General features: G+C 43.3%; 1 protein-coding gene across 1 annotated transcript in view; it reads right to left on the minus strand.

Moving 5' to 3' along the window:
• The window catches only part of LOC149461887 (uncharacterized), a 76,650-nt gene that overhangs the window by 7,181 nt on the left and 50,858 nt on the right, over positions 1 to 18,611 (minus strand). The gene's annotated exons all lie outside the window — the stretch shown is intronic.

The raw sequence follows: 18,611 nt of genomic DNA on the forward strand, positions 1-18,611 counted from the left end.
TTTAGTCATGAAGAACAGCGGGGCTGAGCCCCACCAGAGGTCAGAGAGTGAGGATGGGGGGAGAACAACCAAGATGAAGACTGGACTGATCCTGAAGACCACCATCATTGGGGTATTGACTCCTCCCTCATTATCACTTTCTGTTTAAGGGTCCAAAGTTGGAGGAAGTTATCACATTATCACCATGTAAGAGTCTGTGCTCCAATCACATCATCCGATATAAAATGTCCAGCTGGTAGGAAATGGGTGTAACAAAGGAGAATCTATATTATGTGTATATATAGCAGTGGGGGGAGGGGGGAGAGAAGAAGTCAGGAGTATGTAATGTACAACATAGAGTATATAGTGCAGGGGTCAGGAGTATGTAATGTACAACATGGAGTATATAGTGCAGGGGTCAGGAGTATGTAATGTACAACATAGAGTATATAGTGCAGGGGTCAGGAGTATGTAATGTACAACATAGAGTATATAGTGCAGGGGTCAGGAGTATGTAATGTACAACATGGAGTATATAGTGCAGGGGTCAGGAGTATGTAATGTACAACATAGAGTATATAGTGCAGGGGTCAGGAGTATGTAATGTACAACATGGAGTATATAGTGCAGGGGTCAGGAGTATGTAATGTACAACATAGAGTATATAGTTCAGGGGTCAGGAGTATGTAATGTACAACATAGAGTATATAGTGCAGGGGTCAGGAGTATGGAATATACAATATAAATTATACAGTGTAAGGGTGAGGACTCAATATTTTGGTATTCAGTAATCAGTGGAAGCCTAAATGTTTACTGTAGACAAGTTGCAGAGATCCCACACCGCTGCCTCCCATCGCCTGAGACTGCACTCAGTGACTTGGGTCTGAGACACTACAGACATATCCCTCCACCAGGCACAGCCAGCAGACTACAGAGAAGGTCCCCTGGAAGAGTCAGGCACAAGGCAGGAGACCCCAGTCACATGTCCTGGGTGACTACATTATGCAATGCTTATAGGAAAAATCAACATTTTTCTGCCAGCTGAACCCCAGAACCTCCATAAATCCAGTCTAGATACATAAATTGTGTCTGCAGCACAGAGAAGGAAGATTATCCGAGAGAAATCCAGGAATACAGGACGGGGAACACAGCTCAGGAAAGTGACCAGGGGATTACAGGCTGATATCACCCAGTCCCCGCCCTACTCTGGACCAATCAGTGAGCAGTATGGGTGGAGGAATGGATTTAGTGTTCATGACCCACCTGTGCTGATCTCTGTAGGAGTGTCCTCCTCTATAAATGTCCCCGTTATTCCATCCTCCTCCATAGACTGCTGATCATCCCTCACATACGCCTCTTCTTCTTCTGCTTTCACCTCAAATTCTATATCGATTGGATCTCCACTCTAAATCAAGGAAATGAGAGAAAATATCATCTGTAAAATGTAAGATTTATGATTGTGACATCACACACAAAATCCACACATTGTCTCCCTTCACAGAAGCAGATCACATGTGATATGTGGGTACATTTCCCCTAAATACCGCATGCCATCCTGAAACTGTCCATTTCCTATCCCGTGTTGCGGTATTGACCACAAACACTGAACACGCTCAGTAAATACCGCATGAACAGGCGTTACATTCACAGAAGGAAATAAAGAATGAAATGCATGCGGTCATTAATTAGTGGTGGAGACATGCGGCATTCAGGAAATGTGTACTGCTTGGTAAAGAGTGGGCGGCCGCTGGCATCCTTAACAACCGGTAAACAACATGGTTGTTAGGGAGCGAGCGGCCGCCGTGTCCTAACCAACCGATAAATAAAAAAAATTACCGGCAACAAAATATTAAGAAAATGTTGTAGGGTCCCCCCCTGGGGTCTGGTATGGATTTTGAGGTGGACCCCTTGCCAAAATGAAAGAAACACATACCAGACCCCTATCTGAGCATGCAGTCCAGCAGGTCAGGAAAGGGGGGGATGAGCAAGCGACCCACCATCCTGAAACATACCAAGCCATGTGCCCTTAACATGGAGTGGATGCTCTGAGGCAGGGGGGCTTTTCTCCCTCAGAGCACCTTGTCCATGTTGATGGAGATCAGGGACTCTTCCCCACAACCCAGGCTAGTGGCTGTGGGGGTTTGCAGGCAGAGGACTTACAAAATGTAGCAAGGGAGCCCTCAGATCCCTCACCCCATGTGAATGAGTATGGGGTACATGGTACCCCTAATTATTCACCCCCAAAAAAGTATTCTGTTATATAGACAGCAGACAGTTTATGACAAGTCCTTTATTAAAAAAGAAAACTAAAGCAAAATGTCCCCCCGGTGTAGATCCATCATCAATCACGATGCTCGCTGTCACCGCTGACTCGGAAAGAAAAGCTCCGCTCCCAATGAAGACTCCCCTCTGTCTGACAGCTCTGCTGCCTCCTGCCACTAAATATACTAAGGGACGGTGCCACTCGGTGACGTCACTGACCGGGGCATGTTGTATTGGTGACGTCACTGACCGGGGCATGTTGTATTGGTGACGTCACTGACCGGGGCATGTTGTATTGGTGACATCACTGACCAGGGCATGTTGTATTGGTGACGTCACTGACCGGGGCATGTTGTATTGGTGACATCACTGACCGGGGCATGTTGTATTGGTGATGTCACTAACCGGGGCATGTTGTATTGGTGATGTCACAAGAAGGCAATGACAGCGAGTATCGTGATTGGATCATCGATGGATCTACATTAGGGGGATATTGTTCTTTATTTTTGTTTTTTCAAAAATTACTTCCAGTGTTTTCTTAAACTACTTTATTTTGGTGAATGAATAGGGGTACTATGTACTCTATACTCATTCACATTGTGGGGGGCCGGGATCTGGGGGCCTCCTGGTTAAAGGCGACTTCTAGATTCCAATAAGGCCCCCACAACCACTGCCCAGGGTTGTGGGGAAGGACCCTTGTCCCCATCGCCATGGGGACAAGGTGCTTTTGGGAGGATAGAGCGTCCCTGCCCTGAAGCACCCACCCCATGTTGAGGGTATGTGGCCTAGTATGGTTCAGGAGGAAGGTGGGCACTCACTAAGGGTCTGGTATTGATTTTGGAGGGGACCCCACGCCTTTATTTTTATTATTTTGGCATCGGGGTTCCCCTCAAAATCCATACCAGACCTGTCACAGCTGTCAGCGGGGAACTTGGCGGCCATCCACTCCTTGTTTACTGGTTGTTGGGGACACTGGCGGCTGCCCTCTCCTTAACAACAAGCTATTTACAAGTGTTGCTAAGGACACCAGTGGTAAATTACCCGCAGGATTCACTACTAAAAAACAGAATGCAGCATCTTACTACATACTGGGATACGGGAAGATACCGCTTTGTGATTGGAGCCCATAGTCTCTACAAGTCCATGTTCTAGATTCTCCATCCCACCAACCTTGTAATAGTGAGGGATGGTGTGACCTTCCTGTGTGGAATCCCGGGAATACAGAGGACGGGGACATCTCTCTCGTGGGTTCCTGGTATTAGGTGGCTCCATCATATCCTTGTGTCCTTCTGAAAACTCCTCCATCACTCCATACTCCTCATCCTCCTCTTTATACTCTTCTTTAACATCAATATTATCATCCCCGAGGATTCCACTCTGAAAGATATAATAAAACATTCATTGTAACAAACATGCTGTGTATAAATCACAACTACCAATAATTGTCATCATCTACCTGATGATGGTGAGGGATGGTGTGACCTTCCTGTGTGGAATCCCGGGAATACAGAGGACGGGGACATCTCTCTGGTGGGTTCCCATGACTGGATCCATCTGTAGGAAACACACACACTGACTGAATCCATTGTTTCTATGTGTTTATCAGATGATGGGGGATCTAGGTGGATCCTCCGTACTGCTCTCTCCTTTACAATAAAGTCTCCTCTTACCCGGTGATGTGAGGGGCGGCTGATTGTCCATCATGACGTCCTTGTAGAGATCCTTGTGTCCTTCTAAATACTCCCACTCCTCCATGGAGAAATAGACAGTGACACCCTGACACCTTATAGGAACCTGACACACACAATGATACAGTCACCATCCAGACACATCCCTTGTCTGTTACTGGAGAATGTCCCAGAATTCCCGGCACCGCTCACCTCTCCTGTCAGCAGCTCCATCATCTTCTTGGTGACTTCTAGAATCTTCTGTGTCTTCTGTCTTGTAGGGATCAGGGATGGAGGTGGGGGGATGGTGATGGGATTCTGGATTCTCGAGGATCTTGTGGTCATACGATGAGATCTCCTTCTGGTGTCATTGTCGGTAGATTTCTTCATGACTCCTGTACAGTTCTATGTGATACAAAGATAAATCTCACTCTCCCATAATCCCTCACTTCTATGGTCAGCTCTAGATTTATTCTCCAGCGATTGGCCACAATGTGCCGACTCAGCAAAGGACAGACATCTCCATCCAATGATATGATGACAATGGGGTCAGATTTATAGCTCCTTCTAGAAGTCATATAATAGAGTCACTAATGGTTTACTAGTAAGGCTCACTGACCCACCAGGAAATGTCACCCATGGATTTAGTGGTCAGTGGGCGTGGCATGCTGGTAATCATGGGTCTCCCTGATTGGACGAAGGCTGAGATTGTTCTCTTCTATAACCAATGCCGCCATCTTGTGCTATAACCAAATCTCATAGAGTCCGGACACTTTATGTATTCATAGTACTTGTGTGGATGTCGTTATTGATTACAGAACATCAGAAGACTTCAAGTGACTCTGAATCCCTCCCAGTGTACAGCCGAGTCAGATTTAACCCCTTCATTACACTCACCTCTCCAGTCAGCAGGCTGAGGATCTCCAGGGTGAGCTTCAATATCGTCTCATTCCGGGGAAATTCCTTCCTTACAATCTTCACAAAACCCAAAGTCTGCTGATTGTCCATCATGACGTCCTTGTAGAGGTCCTTGTGTCCTTCTAAATACTCCCACTCCTCCATGGAGAAATAGACAGTGACACCCTGACACCTTATAGGAACCTGACACACACAATGATACAGTCACCATCCAGACACATCCCTTGTCTGTTACTGGAGAATGTCCCAGAATTCCCGGCACCGCTCACCTCTCCTGTCAGCTGATGGACCATCATGGTGGTCAGTTCCAGAATCTTCTGCTCTTTCTCCCTCTCAGGTATCAGAGAATGAGATGGAGGCACCATGGTGAGGCTCTGGGTTCTGCTCCATCCTCCTGAGATTGGCTCCCCACTAGACTTCTTCTTTACAACATAATCCTACAGATCAGGAGACAAATAAAACAATATCAACCACCTGACATCATCTAAATGTGTGCAAAAATAAAATGGTCTATTGACCAGAATAGACAAGAGTGATGTCATGTGACCTCCCAGAATCCTCCTCACCTCTCCGGTCAGGTCTGTGTTTTTTTTTTAATACAGATCAAAGTGATGTCATGTGACCTCCCAGAATCCTCCTCACCTCTCCGGTCAGGTCTGTGTTTTATTAAAAAAGTTGAGAGTGATGTCATGTGACCTCCCAGAATCCTCCTCACCTCTCCGGTCAGGTCTGTGTTTTATTAATAGAGATAAGAGTGATGTCATGTGACCTCCCAGAATCCTCCTCACCTCTCCGGTCAGGTCTGTGTTTTATTAATAGAGATGAGAGTGATGTCATGTGACCTCCCAGAATCCTCCTCACCTCTCCGGTCAGCAGGTAGATGATCTCCAGGGTGAGGTTTAGTATCTTCTCAGTCATGTGACTCCGGTCCTCCTCCATCCTCATTGGTGCCATCATGTGATCTATACAGGTCTCCTTGTAGACGGATAACTTTGGGAAATGAAAGTAAGAATGATTTGGATGGTATTGGTCACACAATAATAGGATGTGGATGTGAGGGGGGAATAGGAGGGTTGCTGGACATGGAAGAATTACTCCCCCCATGGGAAGACATTTTGTTTGGACAGTTTAGTGTTTGATGCATATTTGAGGTCCCGGGACCCTCTTGTCCTGCCAGATCAGAAATCCCCTTTTCTCTGTTGGGTTTGTTTGGTCTCTGAACTGGTTTTGATGAGTATTAGATCTGCAGACAAGGAATGATAAATCTGATCCTTCCTATGACTAGTTTGCTCTGAGGCAGTGCTGTGAGGTCAATGTCGGCTCATCATGCAGGGATGGTTACTTTACATCACCCGACGCCCGGGACATGTAGTTCTGGGGGCCGGGCAAGTATTGTGTTTAATCTTTATCCCTGCTGAGGGCAAGCCGCAGGGCTCTCCTTTCCGGTGCCAGCCTCTGCCACCCCGTGTGTGTGAACCTCTCCTGTACCTACTATGCTTCCCCGGCTCTGCTTGCCCATCTGTGGGCCCGGGTCAGCGGGTGTCGGAGGGTAGAGGGGATGGAGGAGAGCGGACATGTTCACTCCCTTCTTGTCCTGACCCAGAAGTGACGTTATGACAGATTTCCCGACCATCAAGACCGGCAAAGAATGTAATGCGGTGCGATGTGCACTACATTACATCCAATGCAGTGCAGGGGAGACATTGGGGGTCTTTTAGACCCTGGATGTCTCAAAAAAGAGAACCTCTCATCAAAAGTCATCACATAGAGGACTTTGTCCCCTTAAGTAAAAATGTTTTTTTAAATGCAAACAATTAAAGTTACACCCAAGTACATAACTCCTCCCTTTAAAAAATTTTAAGGCCCCCTCCTCCCCCACATATATGCACGCCCAAACATAAGAGCACACGCTGGAGCGCCTACACGTGATAACATTGATTGTGATACACGTTACATATCGCCGGTCACACCAGAATGAGAGGATAATTCTAGGAGCAGACCTCCTCCGTACTCTATACTGATGACATAGAAGGGGCTATAAATGTGTCCCCTATAGATAATACCGGGACTAAAGGTTGTCACCATTTCAGCACACACAACTTAAGGTTTGACATGTTGGATATCTATTTACTCGCTGCAACCTCGGCTTTTATGGTGTAATTTATTGCTTTTTTGTGCCCTGAAACTAACTTAAGTGTATATTTTACTGAAATTTTGCATTTCCTAGACTTTGTGATAATATTTTGCAACATAAAAAATTAGAACTGCCGCTATTTTATTCTCTAAAGTCTCTACTTTCAGAAAATGTATATATTGGGGGTTTTGTGTCATCTTTAGGGCTAAAATGATTTTTTTAAACGTGTGAAAAAAATGCAAAAATGGCTCTGAGAGTGAAAGGGAGAAAGGATAAGCTGGACACTCCCCTTTCCTGAGGAGCAGCCAATCAGTTCTCATTACACTGCAAGGTCTCTCCCCTCCCTGCTAGTCCCCGGTGTGGTGCTGGAAACAGGTGGGGGAGGGGAGGAGGAGATAAACAGAACAATGTTACACATATGAAATGTTTTAGTCGCTATAAAGCCCCTTTCATTTTTAACCCCCAGATATTCCTAAAAGCGCCTCAGATTTATATACATTTTCTGTTACAAAGGAATGTTTCCTTACTCCTGAGCAGCAATGTAAGGGGCTCTATGCTCCATACTCCTGACCCCGGCACTCCATCATTGTGTTGGCTGCATAGTGTAATGATTGCCCATTGGCTGCCTGTGTAGTGTCATCATTGCCCTTTGTAGGCCATGTATGGTCAGGATGGTCCTTGTCTTGTCTATTTATTGTCAGTGCTGTTTGTTTAGAGGACCATATTACTAGAATTTATCTCCACAATGAGGAGAATGTTCCGGCCCCGGAAGTGGGGGAATGTTCTGCCCCTGAAGGGGTTCATCTGGGTTCCCACACTATATATGTATTTATCATCATCTGCTGGAGATAAAAGACGTCACAGTGACTATGGAGGAAGAGGACGGACATGACTATGGAGGAAGAGGACGGACGTGACTATGGAGGAAGAGGACGGATGTGACTATGGAGGGAGAGGACGGACGTGACCGTGGAGGGAGAGGACGGACGTGACCGTGGAGGAAGAGGACGGACACGACTATAGAGGGAGAGGAAAGACACGACTATGGAGGAAGAGGACGGACACGACTATGGAGGAAGAGGACGGACGTGACTATGGAGGAAGAGGACGGACGTGACTATGGAGGAAGAGGACGGACGTGACTATGGAGGGAGAGGACAGACACGACTATGGAGGAAGAGGATGGACACGACTATGGAGGAAGAGGTCGGACGTGACTATGGAGGAAGAGGACGGACTTGACTATGGAGGAAGAGGATGGATGTGACTATGGAGGAAGAGGACGGACGTGACTATGGAGGAAGAGGACGGACGTGACTATGGAGGAAGAGGACGGACAGGACTATGGAGGAAGAGGACGGACATGACAGGGGGTTACTGGGTGTAAATAGGAAATAACATCTTATTACCTCCTCTGCTGCCACGTCCACCAATGTCTCTGATCTGCTTCCTCCCAACTCACCTCTCCGAATGTCCTCTCTGTCCCTGACATCACTTCCTGTCTGTACCTGACATCACTTCCTGTCTGTATTCCATGGAGACTTCCTGTCTGGGGAGAAATGAGGTCACCACCTTGTGGATTTCATAGGAACTGCAGCCCCAAGAAACATCCCTAATAACCATTCCTGCATTGTATCTACCTTACAGAGATACCAGGGAAGATCAAAAAGAACAAAAAAAAGTAAAAAACAATAAACCTAACTCTTATGCAACCAACTGTTTATATAATATATTTTACTACAGATAGAAAAGACTTAAAGACACAGAACACAAGATAAAAACAAAATACATAATAAAACAGAGACCTCCAAAACAGATATTTTTGGGTAAAAAAAATGCAAAAATACATCCTAAAGTATAAGAATATATCTCAATCCACTGATAATGAAGATGTCAGACATAAATGACAAGGATGTAATGGTCACAGAGGAATGGTGGTGGAGATCTCTCAAAGTAAGAACACTTCCTTGAATGGTTCTATAAATAAAGAATGAATCCTGGAGGGAATAAAGCTGTAAAGCAATAAATAATATATAAACTGGGCCATCCACTTCATCCATAAAGACATTGTGATTGAAGATCTTCTAGATCACATAGAAGGAGGACTCATCCATGATTTCATACATTTGTTTGGAAGGATAGAACAATCCTCAGAAGGGAACATGTAGGATGACAGGAAAGGCTCCTGACTGGTGAGATCCTCCAAACATAATGATGACATCCATGAACTGGAGCGAGCTCGTTGGGGTGATAAAGCCAATCTGGAAACACTGTGTAGACGTTCTCCAAGAACTCAGCACACTCCAGGTGTGGAGAAAGTCTCCAGGTGGGTTTAGCCTGTCATTTATCATAGGTAGAAATGTCCACACATGGACTTCCACAGGGACCCCCAAGACTACATATAGAACTTGTACAGTGTCCGAAGCTCTGTACAGACATGACATTTGGGAGGTATGTGTACTGTCCTAGCATTTGGGGGAAATCTGTACTGTCCTGACATTTGGAGGGGGGGGGGGGGGGGGTTGTACTGACCTGACATTTGGGGGATATTTGTACCATCCTGACATTTGGGTGAATTTGTACTTTCCTGACATTTGGGGGGATTTGTACTGTCCTGACATTTGGGAGGTATTTGTACTGTCTGAACATATGTGGGATATTTCTACTGTCCTGGCAATTGGGGGGGGGATATGTTCTGTTCTGACATTGACATATTTATAATGGTTTTGTCCAGAAAAAGAATGGAGTGATGTGGATAGATGGAAACATATGTATAGATGAAAGATTGGTCTGTGGACTCCCCAGAGCTCCTTTCCATGAGAGATGTTTGTTTCCCCCCCAGAGCTGAACAATGGTACATTCCTGAATGGCCAGGCTGCTGGTTTGTTGAATCCAGAGTCTACATACAAGATGCCTCCACAGTGTACATTGATGGGGCTGGGAAGGCTGGTACATGTTGTTCATTTGCCCCAGGCTGATTATGTGTTGGCTGTACCATCAGAGTATATCATATGCTGACTATGCGTTGGATGCAATGAATTGCTTCCCCCCAGGCCTATAGCAGAATGACAGCTGAGCGGGATCTCTCCCATCCTGGGTGGACATCATATGAAGTCCTCCAAGTCTAGGTGCTCTGCTGTATCTTGATATGTCACCTGCTGTGTCCACCAGATGACAGATCATTGTACCAGGCCAGCCCAATACCATGTGATTGTTATGACCAATCACAGTGATCATACAGTATGACAGTTGTATACAATGAATGGCTTTCATTCATAGCCATCCATTGTGTACTATTGTGATGATCTCTGTGATTTGTCACTGGCTCACTACCTCTACTGGAAATGTATTCCAAGCATCTACTACTCTCAGTAAAATAACACTTTCTGAGATTAGTTGTGAACTTTCCTCCAGTTAGTTGGAGGTCATGTCCTCGTGTTCTTCATTTTGGTTACATATTGAAAATCCTGCCCTCCTGAACCTTATTCACTCTCTTGTTGTATGTAAAGGTTTCAGTCATGTCTCCCCTTTCCCTTCTCTCCTCCAGACTGGACATGTTACGTTCCTGAAGTCTCTCCTGATATCACTATTTGTATTCCCCGTCTCTGGACTCGTTCTATCTTATCACCTTTATGTAAGTGAGGTCTCCAGAACTGGACACAGTATTCTAAATGAGGTTGCTGGTGACCCCTCTAGTGATATAAAGATCTATATAGAGGAATCAGGACCTCCTTCCTCCTGCTGGTGACCCCTCTAGTGATATAAAGATCTATATAGAGGAATCAGGACCTCCTTCCTCCTGCCGGTGACCCCTCTAGTGATATAAAGATCTATATAGAGGAATCAGGACCTCCTTCCTCCTGCCGGTGACCCCTCTAGTGATATAAAGATCTATATAGAGGAATCGGGACCTCCTTCCTCCTGCCGGCGACCCCTCAAGTGATATAAAGATCTATCTAGAGGAATCATGATCTCCTTCCTCCTGCCGGTGACCCCTCTAGTGATATAAAGATCTATATAGAGGAATCGGGACCTCCTTCCTCCTGCCGGCAACCCCTCAAGTGATATAAAGATCTATATAGAGGAATCGGGACCTCCTTCCTCCTGCCGGTGACCCCTCTAGTGATATAAAGATCTATATAGAATAATGAGGACCTCCTTCCTCCTGCCAGTGACCCCTCAAGTGATATAAAGATCTATATAGAATAATGAGGACCTCCTTCCTCCTGCCAGTGACCCCTCTAGTGATATAAAGATCTATATAGAGGAATATGGACCTTCTTCCTCCTGCCGGTGACCCCTCTAGCAATATAAAGATCTATATAGAGGAATCAGGACCTCCTTCTGTGATGATTGTGTGCAATAGAGGCATAGACGTTGTACATGACAGCCATCTTGTTAGGTTTCAGCCATGTTCCCTTCTGTCCTCCCTCATCCCTTTGTCCATGGAATGCATAGCTACAAGTTGACGGATGTCAACAGGCTCTCTTATCCTAAATAAAACACAGATAGATCAGCTCCAGGGCTGTAAACCTCGAATTAGTCTGGTTTCAGGGGGTTTGCTGGAAAACCACTTCCCTCTGCCCGGTTGTAAAACAATAACTCAATCAGTCATGACCTGTTAGGCTATTAGGGCAGAGCGTGCCATAAAACGTACATTCCACAAAAGTCATTTTTCATACAATTTATAAACTTCAGCAGGAACTGGGCACATTAATATGAAGTATATATTCTGATAGATCATTTTAATGAGTCACACAAGACCTTACATTACTATGTTAGTGCCTACAAGAGAGAAGAAGCAGTCTCTTTCCTCCTGGGTGACAAGGGTACGCTATGTTTGGTATCTTTGTGTTCCGAACAGGGGCGGACTGACAACTCATGGGGCCCCTGGGCAATAGGGGATCATGGGGCCCCTGTGTCCTTGCCCAAACTAAAAAAAGCCTATGAAAAAGGTACCAGGGGCATCTCATGGGGCCCCCTACTCACCCCGAGCCCTCCGGCAGTGCCCGAGTTTCCAAATGGTCAGTCCACCCCTGGTTTGGAATATATTTCTAAATATTAATCTGCCAGTTGCAAGGATGCTACCTGTACCTATTGAAGGTTATTGACCTTAGTATAAAATTGTAAGGGATTTGGTCATAACCTTGGTTACCGCCTAACACCCATCCCCAAACTGGATGATTGGTCATTTGTTCTCAGGAGACACCCCTTTAATATGGTAGAAAAAGACTGACAGCCTGGAGAAGACAGCTCTCATTTAACATCAATCAGAAAACATCTAACAGACTTGAGAGCCAAGGCAATCTTTTTGTTCGGACAATTGGACTCTGCTCAAACCAAGGATATTGCAAGTATTCTGTCTTCTGAACTCCTTTCTTTTATTTCTCTGTTGTCTTATTGCTCTCTTTAAATCTTTCTTACATCTTTGTTTGTAAATATTTTTATTGCACCATTTTGACCTTTTTAGTAATAAATCCTATTTTCTGAAAAGTGTTGAACTGTCTCTAAAGCTTTTAATGCAAACTAAAGAATCTCTGACCCTGGAAGAGTGGTCCTGTATATAATAATCCTCTGAATATCCCTGTCCCTGGAAGAGTGTTCCTGTATATAATAATCCTCTGAATATCCCTGTCCCTGGAAGAGTGTTCCTGTATGTAATAATCCTCTGAATATCCCTGTCTGAGGTGACAGTGTGTATTACAGACACTTATACTAATATCATAGTGTTACTGCTAAGATTTGTGAGTTTCCTCCTTCTCTGTACAAAGGTGGTGGTGGCAGTGTGAAGGGTTAATTGCGTAATTAACCAGTAACAATCGCTCTCAGGCTGCTGGCACATAGATTGTAGTCCCACAAGCTGGAAAATCTTTGTTCAGGGCGCAACTGAGAGTGGCATTGTTACGCAAGTGGCAGATCGGCTGGTCCTTGGGTCATGAGTTGGTGAGAAGGGCTGAGGTCGGATGCCGCATTCTGTCATACCTTCCTCCCGCTGGTGACCCCTCTAGTGATGCATCCTAGAATTCTATTCGCTTTCCCCACTGCCTGGCCATGCTGTTTGTTCATTTTGCAATCATCTGAAATAAGTACCCAAAATCCTTTTCTTCTGAAGTGCTGGCCAACACTGTACCTCCAATGTTGTACTTTCTCAAGGGATTTTTTTTTCCTGGGTGCATTATTTTAGATTTGAAATATTGAACTGCAATTTCCACTTTTTTACCAATCTTCCTGCAATGCTAAATCCTGTTCCATGTTACAGACACCTCCAGGGATATCCTCCCTATTACACACCTTTGTGTCATCAGCAAAGAGACATCCCCTTTCCCAACAACCCTTTAGTTCTATCACTTACATATAGATTACATATAGAACAGGACCCAGTACAGAGCCTTGGGGTACACCACTAGTGACTGCTCTCTGTTCCGAGTGAACCCCATTTACAACCACACTCTGGTATCTCTCCTTTAGCCAACTGCACATCCACTGAACCACCCAAGGGCTAAGTCCTAGCTTGTCCAACTTCTGTATTAGATCGTTATGTGGAACTGTATCACATGCCTTGCTGAAATCAAGATATTCTATGTCCACAGCACCACCCTGGTCCAAATCATTGGTAATATAGTCAAAAAGTCCAATCAGATGAGTCTGCCATGATCTGCCCTCAGTAAAGCCATGCTGCTTTGGATCCAGCAAGTTGTGTGTTTCTAGATGATCAATGATCCTTCCTTTCAGGAGTGATTCCATTAACTTGACTACCACCGATGTTAGACTCACTGGCCTGTAATTGCCGGCTTCTACCTTGCTGCCCTTCTTGGATGGAACACACTGTGCACTCCATTACATGAACAACATTGGGAGTTCTGTAATCATCATCTGAACAGGATACACAGGAGTATGAGCCAATCATAGATCAGCAGGTGTCTACAGGTTACCACCCCATAGGGTTATGAGCCAATCATAGATCAGCAGGTGCCTACAGGTTATCGCCCCACAGGGTTATAAGCCAATCATAGATCACCAGGTTGTCGGAACTGTTCTGGGCTCACAGAATGAAACAGGAAGGCTGAACTTATCATCTCTACATGGACATGCTGGAAGCCATTTTGTTCTGTATATTCTATTTCATGGTTTCTGAACACAGATTCTAAGAGCATTCCAAGGTGGTTACAGCTTATGTTCCCAGGTTATAAATCTGGGGGGAGGTATGGTGGTATCAGACGGCTACAAGATGAAGACTAGACATGACACCAAGTGGTAAGATAAATGGATGAGTCCATGTCTAGATTGAACAAAGGACACAAGAACTGGTCACAATGATTATTTCCCATGATCCTCTGGAAAGAGTGCATATTATACCTTACATTGTATATGGTGTTATTATTATGTGACAGGAATATCTGATCCAAAAATGTCAATTGTATTATTATTAGTATTACATGAAGTGAATGCTTGCTTACTTATGTCATCCAGGTTTATATTACTATATTCCATTTCCACATATATATATTTATATGAAATGGTTTAACAATGAATACATATTGATATATTGGGGATATTCTGTTTGTAACATTATAAAGTATCAGTTTGAGTTCATTGTATGACAACGTTGTTATGTTACAGAAGACGTGAGATAAGAAGTCTCAGTAAAATGACCTCATCTTTTTGTAGGATATTTAGGTAGATTTTTCTTCTCCAGAATCACTTAATACATTATTTGCAGTGACTTTGGTACAAGTTTGTCTGAAACCAACCCGTCAGAAAAGGAGTTATCTGGTAATGTAGTGATGTCCTTACTAGCCAAGGTTAAAGGTCAACCCTTGTCATGTTGCAGAAGACATGTCAGAGAAACCCAAATCCTTCCCAATCCTATACTGCCCCCTATATGCCGATGATGTCAAACAGTAATACCGGAAGTGCATGGGCCGCCATCTTGGTATAGGACCATCACATATCCCAATAGAGATTTCACCCTGCAGTGTCCCAGGTGGACACTTTTAAATATGAGTTCATTATTATATTATTTTTATAAAGGTATTTTTTTTGGCAATATTACACTATTTGGAGTGTTCTTTTCTATGATATGGAGCGGAGTTGGAGAGTTTTAAAGAGCTGAGGGTGGTGAGCAGTTTGTATCAGTATACCTGCCTGGGTTACAAGGGGAAAAATGCAGTATGACCTGGGATGCAGGACAAACCTGAAGGTGAGTGCAGTAGTGTGTCCGGGGTGTATGCACACTGAAGGGTGACACAAGAGCCCTTCATCTGGATGTGAATGAGCAGGAATGTGATCATTGGTTATCACTTGAAGCACCATGCAGGTAAAGGCACAGATCAATGTCATTTTGGAGGAGTATTGGACGGTGGATTGTGAGCACTGTATATAAAGGACTTCCCACGTTGATGCACATGAAGGACTATATTATGTGGAGGTGATTGGTCACTTGATAAATATGGTTTAGAAGATATATGATTATATACTAGTACATGGGATATAGGATATAGGTGTCAGGTAACCACGCACATCTATGCACATACGTTTATCACTTCTCACACAAGGTTTTGCACATATTGCATTGATTATACTCATTTGTATGTTCTATCTATTTATTTATATTATGGTATGAATACAGTTTGCTGATCATGCACATGTTTGCACATGCGTTCAACGCCTCACATTAGGTATTAGTACCACTGCATCTGATTGCTTCTATTTGTGCTCTGCATTTATATTCACTTACATTGAAGACCCTGTTAACACCCCTATATTGGAGGAAGACTACGCCCAAGAAGAAGACCTCCGATTATTAGTGACATCCAAATCTCAATTCAGTATTAGAGATGGATTACTGATAAGAACATCCAAAAATGGTGTCCAACAATGGGGAGTCCCCACTATATGTAGAGGACTCATGTTACAACATGCTCATGAAGCACCTACAGCAGGTCACCGAGGTGAGAAGATTCCCTACGAATTACTCCGGGATTATGCTTACTGGCCTCATATGTTGAAGAATGGGCAAACCTACTGTCAGGGTTGTCTAGTTTGTGCTCAGTTTCAGCCATCATGCCCAACTTCAGAAGAAGGGTTTCTCATTGCCATGGTCCAATTTGCAGATTGATTTTATTGGTCCTGTCACAAAATCATCTACAGGAAACAAATACATGTTGACAGTCACTTGTTTATTTACTAAGTAGGTAGAATGTTTACCGGCTCCCAATAATACCACTGAAACATGTGCCACGTCACTCATTAATTATGTATTTTCCAGACTTGGTCTTCCTCAAAGGATTGATTAGGATCATGGCAGACATTTTACAAGTGAGGTAATGTCTAAGATGTGGAAAATGTCAGGTGTCAAATGTAAGTTACACATTGCCTATCGTCCAGCATCCAGCGGAGAAGTAGAGTGCTATGACCAGTCAATCATCAACATCCTGAAGAAATTCATGAAAGAATCAGGTAAAGACTGGGATATGACGTTACCTTTAGTGCTCATGGCTATTAGAGCAACTCCAAGTACCACAACCAAGATGTCACCATTTGAGTTGATGATAGGTAGGAAAATGTACTTCCACAACTTCTGTTGTATCACACATCTGACCATAACCTGATCAATGCAGCCACGACACATCAATATGTTGAAAACCTTCGACAGAACCTACAACATGATTTTGCCTTTGCACAGAAGAATCTAGAGAAAGCCGTGGTAAGCAACAAAACGTATTACCATCTCAAAACTACCAAGAAGGAGCATGAAGTAAGTGATAAAATGTATTTATACAACTGTGCTCCAGATAGAGTCAAGGAAAAGAAATGTCTTCCTTCATGGAAAGGTCCGTATACTAATACTGACAACATTTCACCTGTGGTATATAAAATAAGAATTGTCATAAATGGAGATTGTGTGGACAAATGGGTTCATATTAATCGATTCTGTGCTTGTCATCCTAGGTCTCAACTGAGAATGATGCAAAGTGATGCAGAAGATGATTTTGTATTTGTACCATAAGAGAATGTTACTATAATGATTGAACATTCTGATGTTTTTATCTCAACATCTAGATATCTTCATCTTCATATCTGAAGTCCTATGGAGTTTTATTGGACATACCAATTACAGCAGAATACCATAATAATGTGGCCAATCAGTTAATATCCAGCATAGCTAGAATACGTAATTAATGAATTAATTAGTTGATAAAAATACATATTAAAACTGTTTTTCTTTAATAAAATTCATATTGAATCCATATTGATCAAGACTGAAGGTCTAAACAGACCAGATCATTATTTGGTAAAGATGCGGATGGCTACCAAAGACACAGCGATCATTTGGATGGACTTAATCCTTGGTGACCACCTCAAGTCCGAACCTATCATTGGACCGGGTCCCTCATCAGGAAAGATGTTCCAGGATTCTTACGAACAGAAAGAGAGATATTATCTCAGAAGATCTTTGTGAATTTGGATCCAAAGATATCCATTGAGAGAAACTACAACATATCCCAGCTACAACTTGTGGAAATACAAGAATGGTATACTGCCACATAAACCGAGCTCAAGCAAGAGTACGAGTCATGTTGGAACACACCAGGAAAACATTCACTACTCAACCAATGTCTACAAATCAACGACCAAAGCGATTCATCACATTTTTGATTACAAGCTTTGTATTCTTGATGTTGGGTATGATGGTGGAAACAACTACTTTGCAGTTCATTTAATTTTTATTAAGACTCCACCATGCCGTTATCAGTTTGGATGAAAAGAGGAAAACATTCCTCAATCCAGGATGAAGAAAGGCCTCACTCTTTGCAGTAAATGACTTATACTCCGACCTTTGTCCCAGATATGTCTTAGGTTGTTCACCTGAATACCATGGAGAAAAAGGGGGGAAATGACGGAACTGTTCTGGGCTCACAGAATGAAACAGGAAGGCTGAACTTATCATCTCTACATGGACATGCTGGAAGCCATTTTGTTCTGTATATTCTATTTCATGGTTTCTGAACACAGATTCTAAGAGCATTCCAAGGTGGTTACAGCTTATGTTCCCAGGTTATAAATCTGGGGGGAGGTATGGTGGGATCAGACGGCTACAAGATGAAGACTAGACATGACACCAAGTGGTAAGATAAATGGATGAGTCCATGTCTAGACTGAACAAAGGACACAAGAACTGGTCACAATGATTATTTCCCATGATCCTCTGGAAAGAGTGCATATTATACCTTACATTGTATATGGTGTTATTATTATGTGACAGGAATATCTGATCCAAAAATGTCACTTGTATTATTATTAGTATTACATGAAGTGAATGCTTGCTTACTTATGTCATCCAGGTTTATATTACTATATTCCATTTCCACATACATATATTTATATGAAATGGTTTAACAATGAATACATATTGATATATTGGGGATATTCTGTTTGTAACATTATAAAGTATCAGTTTGAGTTCATTGTATGACAACGTTGTTATGTTACAGAAGATGTGAGATAAGAAGTCTCAGTATAATGACCTCATCTTTTTGTAGGATATTTAGGTAGATTTGTTTTCTTCTCCAGAATCACTTAATTAATACATTACTTGATATATATTACTAGATTTTTTTTCTCCAGAATCACTTAAAGTGGTTGTAAAC

The sequence above is a fragment of the Staurois parvus genome, unplaced genomic scaffold (genome assembly GCF_062004578.1).
Source record: "Staurois parvus isolate SC_StPar_1 unplaced genomic scaffold, SC_StPar_1.0 ptg000191l, whole genome shotgun sequence".
In the NCBI taxonomy this organism is placed as follows: domain Eukaryota; kingdom Metazoa; phylum Chordata; class Amphibia; order Anura; family Ranidae; genus Staurois; species Staurois parvus.